This window comes from Arvicanthis niloticus, chromosome 25 (assembly GCF_011762505.2).
Source record: "Arvicanthis niloticus isolate mArvNil1 chromosome 25, mArvNil1.pat.X, whole genome shotgun sequence".
In the NCBI taxonomy this organism is placed as follows: Eukaryota; Metazoa; Chordata; class Mammalia; order Rodentia; family Muridae; genus Arvicanthis; species Arvicanthis niloticus.
Genome location: NC_133433.1, coordinates 970,309 through 978,307, shown reverse-complemented (window position 1 = coordinate 978,307; position 7,999 = coordinate 970,309).

Sequence of the window (7,999 nt, the reverse complement as noted above, 5' to 3'; positions counted from 1 at the left end):
CCTGCTCCAGTTGTTAGAGGTCCCACATGAAAACCAAGATACACCCATCTCTTATATATGTGTAGGCCTGTCCCATGCATACTCTTTGATTGGTGGTTCCATCTCTGTGAGTCCCTATGGGTTCAGATTAATTGATTCTGTAGGTTTTCTTGTGGTGTCCTTGACCCCTCTGGTTCCTTCAATTCTTCCTCTCCCTCTTCTACAAGATTCCTGAGGTCCACCTAATGTTTGACTGTGGAGCTTTACATCTGTTTTTATCAGCTGCTGTATGAAGCCTCTCAGATGACAGTTTTGCTTGGCTCCTGTCTGCAAGTACAGGCAAATATCATTAATAGTGTCACGGGTAGGCTCTCTGATGGCATGGGTATCAACCTGGGCCAGTCGTTGGACCGGAAATTCCCTCAATTTCTGCTCCATCTTTATCCCTTCACATCTTGTATGCAGGACAAATTGTGGGCTGAAGGTTTTGTGAGTGGGTTGGTGTCCCCATCCCTCAGTGGAAGTCTTGTCTGGTTATAGGAGGTGGCCATTTCAAATTCCACATCCCCTACTGCTAGGAGTCTTAGCTCAGGTTTCCTTCATAGGGAATTTCCCTTGTCCTAGGATTCCAGTTTGTCCCACCACTGTGCTTTCTTACAGAATTGTTTAAGTATTCTAATGAATTTGGAATTTATTAAAGCAAACAGTTGCAATCCATAAGTTAAAAGTTAATATACACATTAAAACATAAATCTTAAAGGGGGCATAAATATACCTTGAACCTTATAAAAGATACATGTTTTTTCAATAGCTTGAAAGACTGGGATTTCTATTCAGTTAATAAATAGAAACACCAGAAAAAAAGTTTCACTTTTTGAAACAAAAACATGTAATCAATTTTGAAGAAAAGCATTAAGGATTTTGAAATTATGAATTAGTGAATATTTAAAACTAGGCTATTTTTGTTTTTAATAAGTAACCTAAATTAATTATTCTGCCTCTTTTATAATGCAAAAGCTTAATGTTCAGACAAAAATAAATTAGGCCTATTCTTAGATATTAAATTTTATGTTAGTACATCAAAGGAAAAGAATACATATTTTAGTACTATTATAGCATATTTTAAAACCCCAAACTGGTTTTCCATCAACATGTGTTTCTCCCTATATTGAAATATATGTTTAAATGATGTCAGGATAGAGACACCAATGTAGTCCACTAGAATTAATCTATGTTGGGATTCTTTGTGCTATTTTATCCGATTTAACTTCTATATGTCTCATCCGTCTCTTCCTTTCCCTCCTGTCTTCCTCTTCCCCACTCTCTTCATTGTTTTTGAAACAGGCTCTTACTACACAGTCCAGGTTGGATTCACACAGCCCTCCCATCTCAGCTTCCAAAGTGCTGGGATTATAGGCACACACAGGCACACACAGGCACACAGGTTTATACCAGGTTTACAATCAGAAGTGAAACAGCTATGAAACATTGTATCTAGCATGACAGGTGTTGTGTTATCCCTTCTACATAGCAGTCAACTCTGTGTTGTGTATGCCACTGTTAGTGTATAGGTAAGAAGAAAGGCTAGTGAGAGCATAGTGAGAGCACAGAGCTAAGGCTAGAATGAAGGCTTCTCTGACCACAGGGTCTATATTATATCACTTTGTTGATAACAGTGCTTTCACTTATGTATTCATTTTGTACTTAAAGTCTCATTCATATATATATATATATATATATATATATATATATATGCATTTTGTAAAAATTCTCACATGCTGTCAAAGTTAAAGATGAAGAACACTTGTGTATGCTGGAAAGAGTAGTGCACTCGGGGCTCTTTTCTCGATGCTATAATCAGGTACTCTACTCTACAAGTCACTGAGGAAAGGAGAGCTTTCATTTGCCTCACAGTTTGGAGGTGTAGCCTGTCACTGAGGGGAAGTCATGGCAGCAAGAGCAGTGAGGCAGCTAGCCAGCCACGTTGCATCCACTGTCAGTAGGCGGAGTTATGAATGCTGCCCTTCAGCTTACCTTCTTATTTGGTCTATACCAGAGACTGTGGAATGGTGCTGGCCACATTAAAGATAGCTCATCTCACCCCAATGAACTTGGTCTAGAATTTTCCACACATAAATGCCCAGAGGTTTGTTTTCACCCTGACTCTAAATCCTGTCAAGTTCACAGTCAACAACCAGCGTCCTGCTTCTGTATTTTCAGCATATTTATAGGCGTCTAGAGGTCCAAAACTGTGTATAGATAGCAGTAAGTTGCATTTCTTTCATGGAGACCTATGGCTTTGGGCTCTAGATTCTGGATCTCTCCACCATACCAACTTGCAAAGCAATAGGAGAAACACAGTGGCAAATGACTCTAATCAGTTATTATGGTTTTCTTTCCTTCATTTTTCAAACAATTAATAACTTTATTATCTCTATCCTGGTGGTCAAATAAAGTTGTGCCTTTCATTGCTTACCTAACAGGAACATGACTTACCTTGGTTAGGTAATGGTAGCTGAGGGGAAGCCTGATCTCACCTTTGCTAGCTATGTTTCCAGCCTTTGCTTGCTTACTATAGCAAGCTTCGATTCACTTAAAGAAACAAACGTACCGTCCATCTTTTAGCCTGCACACAAGGCATCTGGAAAACATTCTATACTAGTCAATGAACTATAACTTGTGAGAACTGTGATAACCAACATAAGCAGTTTATGAACCTGTCTTGTACCTGGCGCTGATAATAGTGGTTAGAATTGAGCTTATTAATATTAGAGGCATTATCTCATTTAATCCTCTCACTCACCCTGTGAAATATTATTATTCCTATTTGACAGACAGTCACCTGCCTAAGGTCAAGCGACTAGTAAGTGGCACAGCTTGAACGTGCTCATGGCTTACCAGATTATTGGGTAAAGGTCCAGTGAGTTTACAGCAAATGAACGGTGCATTGATCCTATTTATTTCAAGCACTGCTTATTATCTACCATGCTAGATCATCAAATTACTTAATATCTAGTAAATAGGTGAACCATAAGACCACCACTATGCAGCACAACCAATAATAAAATGCAGAGGGTGACCGGAAGTAGGAGGGAGGGACACTGGAGCAACGTACTTACAGAAGAGCAGACAGGAAGTAGCCTTGAAAGAGGAACGTATATACGAGCATGCTGGGAAATGGCAGGGCGAGAAGATAACGGTAGGATGGGGACAACAGCAAGAGATGTAAGCTAGTATAAAATGTCCAGCGAATGGAGTCCGTGCTGGGAGCATTCATTGTTCTTGGCGAAGCTCGCTGCAGTTTACATAGCCTCAGCAGAGCCGCAATGCCAGAGTCCGCAATGCCAGCAATGCCAGCAGAGTCCGCAATGCCAGAGCCTACCCAGCCTTTTGGTAATCACGACGGTTCAAAGGCACTCTTACAAAATACCACATACACTTAAAGAAGTGTCCCTTCCTGCAAGGCAAAGCAGAGAACTCAGTGGTGGAAGTGGGGCCTCCCTCTTTGTATTTCTTGTTAGCGAGCCACTTATTTTTTCCTTTTGAGAACATTACGGTCACTGCAAAGAAGAACATTATTCACTTGGAACAGAAGGACATCAATTAGCTCCCCAAACAGTATAGTCACCAGTCCCAAAGTGTTCTTGGTCATCATTCACCTGGGCTGGGGCAACCCTTTGGTCTCAAAATGACAGGGACCTTATTGAGCTCCAGCCCCTGGGGCCTCCAACCCTCTGCCCTTCTGACCTCCTTGTAAATAAGATTATTGTTGTTGCTTCTGTCTTGATTGCCTGTGGGAAATCCTTCAGGAAACGAATAGATAAGGAGTAAGGGGAGGAATCTTTTTGAACTGTCCAAAACAACCCTATACCTGACCCAAGCATAAAATGCTTTTATAATAGACAGCTTTCAGATGTGAGTCTGGCTTGTTTTTAAATTAATCACCTATCTTATGTTTTTAATAAAGTTTTCACCCTTCATGGATACACGCATTCACAAGAATTTCTTTATGAAAATCTTGTGTCATTTTAAGAGATGAGAAGTTTATCTTTTTTTTTTAGTATAACATTTTATTATTTGAAATTTATAAATCTGACATTTTTTTTCTGGCTTGTGCCTTATTCGAAATCATTGATTATTCCAGACTGACACAGCTGCCTCAGCCACACAATCTCACCTCTGATTGCTTGCTTTATTAAATCTCAGCCCATTTAACATGAGTGACTATGAGCTACTGTCACCTGGCCACTGAATAGGATCTTTTCAAGTGTACGGGTTTCTCCCCTGAGGAGGAATTGGAACAAGAATACATGAAACATCTCTCTTGTTTGTTTGTTTGTTTGTTTCTTTATTTCTTTCTTTCTTCCTTTCTTTCTTTCTTTTTACAGTGGTACAATCTCTGTATTTTATAGGTATTTCCTTAAATATTGGATGTAAATATTTGGAGTAGGTCTCATTTAACTGCAGAATCCTACCATCTACCTAGCATAGCCTTCTGAGAAAGATGAGAGTAATTGGGATATCTGTCTATTACAGCAAATAGTATTCAACACAGATCACAGCTAAGTTGTTGTCCCTGAGGATGGGACACAGGAGAATTTTCTTCTCCCAGAATGCCAGTCTTGCCAACCATTGCTATGTCCTGTGGAAGGGAAAATGGTGTTCAGTGTGGAGGAAGGGTGACTGCATATTTTCCCAAAGCACAAGTACTCTTGGTTCAAATTACATTATGCCTAAGCAGTGGGAAATAGGAAAAGAAATATCGATTCTTAAAAACAGATTATGAACGTAAATTTTTTAACTGCTGCCTCAAAAGAATGTGAAACAGGAAGCTCTGTGACTATGCTGTGTGTTTCAGAGCAGAGCTATCTATGACGCTACAGCCACGACTATGACCAACCTTCATAGCCTTGCGCCTCTCACTGTACTCCCCTGCCTTGTTTTGTAGGATATTAAAAGAGAGGCACACACTTACTTTTTAAAACTGAAAAGCAATCAAAAAGAGTTTTCATATTTTCTCTAAAAGGTAGGTAGGCATGTCTGAGGGAAGCAGTCATTAACCAGAACATGACTTTCATATTAGATGTGAAGTCGCTCTCAAACAAGGGACTTGTTTTGGCGACTGTCATGTCTGACAGGAAGTGGTATGGACCAATCTGAAAAATCTAGTTCTACCCTTTTATCAAGGGCTCAAATATTTGAATGGACCTAAAGTATATCAAGCAGTGAGCCAAGAGAAACTCAAACAGTAGGCAAAAGCCATTTACTATATATTTTTTTAAATCTAGTTTATTTTTCAAGCTCTGGTGTGTTTGTACTAGGACCCCGAAGTTGTCTACACAAGTGACAGCAAAGGTAGAATAATCTTTGGAAAATAAAAATATGAGCTTTTGTTTAGGAAAAATCTGAGGGATGAACAAAAGAGAGTATGACCCAAATTGAAGCATTTATTTTGACTTTTGAATCAAGATAAAAAATTCTACAGGCCAGGGATCAAGATATTTGCAAAAATACCAGATTTAGAAGCTTTAAACAAAACAGATAGACCTCTTTATGCAAATGTAAATAAATGCAGTAATGAATGGATTTAAACACGACTTCAAGCAGATAATTCTAAACCTGTCTATATGAGTCGGTCCACTTAATTTTCTTCTATATATGCATGTTAGAGAATTGTAGGACTTAATCAGGTGTGTCTCATTGAAAGCCTTTATATGATCTTTTATGAGCAGTTCTCTGCTTTGGAGATAGGAACAGCACTAAAGTTTATAATGTTCCTGGGAGAATGAGTCCTCATCTACTAGATACTCTGTAAAAACTCATAGTGGGAGTGTCTATACAGGTGCTTTAGACAACTTGATGTATTAAAATCGAACTTATAAATAGATAGATGAGGAGGAAATCATGTCCTCATTTAAACACACTGCCCTGCATAAAACCTCACAATATAGCATGCTTCAAGAAGTAGATACTCCACTGGCTGATTCAAATGTAACCAAGTGCTTATGAATCTAACGTACAGGAATTTTAATAAGCATCCTTATTATCCAGAGTGAGATGTTCCTAGAGTGTTAAACTTTCCACTCATCCCACCTGACCTTATACAGGAATCTCCTTTTATTTTTATTTAGTTTTTATTCTAAAGCCTGTAATTCTTTGCTTTGAGTATATGATGAGCTGACTATGCTCAACTCTTCAGGGCCTAGGGCCCATCTACAAATTTGTGATTATGCTTGGGCTGGAGGCAACTCAACTAATGTAGGTAAAGGTGGGTGAGAAGGAGTGAATCATGAAATTCTTCAATAATCCCCAGATTCCGAGGTCATTGGTAGCCAAATGCGAATGGCTTTGTCTGACCAGTGATCTCACTTACTGGTGCTAACAAGCAGATAGGAGGCTGGCTTACAGTCCTCTTGGTTCATTCATTGACCTCCATTTGCTGAAGAAATAAAGGCAGACAAATGATCAGAGAGTGGGCAGCCCATTCCTGAAGCAGAGACATGCTAGAGACTACACAATTAACTCCTAAATAACAAGACTATCAATGAAACAGGGGTTTCTCCAGTTAGCAAGGGTTTCTTCATATGTGTGGGGTACCAATACCACAGAACTCCTTAGCTCAGCATAGTATGTTGATGGCTGCCATCATCAGCTATGTCTTTAGACAGTGGCTCCTCTGAGGCTACTGTTGTGCAGGGGAAGCCCATGTTCATGGCTTGACTTCACAGTTGGCTTTATATAGGCTGTACTTTCCCCCTGCCCCACATATGACACTGCAATAGTCCTTCCAGTTGGCATTATGATGACATAGGATTGCTTCCTTGGTTTAACTGTATGTACATCTGTGATGTTCAATGTAAGAGACTGGATAGAATTTTTTCTGGGGAGTTTCGAAAATGAGAGAGCAGTCAAATAATACTGGGTAGACTGTCTTCCCATGAGCCTGCCATACCAGAGTCCTTTCATGTAATCCCATTCTATGAATTTTTATCCATCCTTAAACCCTCAAAGAGCACAGCAACTGAAAAGCTTGAAAAACAAAAAACCAGCAGATTTCTGTTGTGGAGCTGCACCATTAGAATGCCTTTAAATTATGATCTGTCTTCTAGGATCAAACTCCACACCATCCAGTTCTCCCTGGAGCCTCCTAGTGACTCAGCGGCAGCAAGCAACACACAGAATCATAGACAATGCCAAATTCTTCCCAATAAGTAGTATTTCCCACAAATACCACACATAGGTAAATAATTGAAAACACTGAAAATGGAAGACTAAATACAGATGATTCCTGGTGAATTGAAAGTTTTGTTGGAAAGTTGGAGTAACTCCTGTTTCTATCTCAGTATTACCTGTGGATCTAACTTTGGAAATCAGTATAATATAGATTGAAGAACATAAACATATGACTGCTCAAATAGGACTGTGCAATGGAAACAAAACATGGGACAGAAACTGAAGGAGGAGCCATCAGGAGACCATTCCACCTGGGTATTCATCCCATGTACAGTCACCTAAGCTAGACACTGTTGTGGATGGCTGGAAGTGCATGCCGTCAAGAATATTATATAGCTGTCTACTTAGAGGTCTGCCAAAGACTAACACATTCAGAGGACAATGCTCACAGCTAACCACTGATATGATCAAAGGTTTCCCAATGGAGAACTTAGAAGACTGAAAGAGCAGAAAGGGTTTCTGACCCCAGGAGGAAAGCAACAATACCAAATACCCAGAGCCCCCCAGGGTCTAAACCACCAGCCTGGGAGCACATAGGGAGGGACCCATGACTCCAGTAGTATATGTAGGAGAGGATGGCCTCCTCGGGCACAGAATACACAGCCTTGGTGTATCTACTCATCAACCATACTGAGCAGACCGGCCCAAACCTCTGATGTCCTGGAATTCCATCTGGATGTAGTGAAGACTCAGCATCAGAGGCTTATCAATTTACTCTCCCCACCCACACCCCTCTTCTAATATCTCAATGCCCATAATCAGCTTGAAGAAGTTAAAGAAGAGTCAG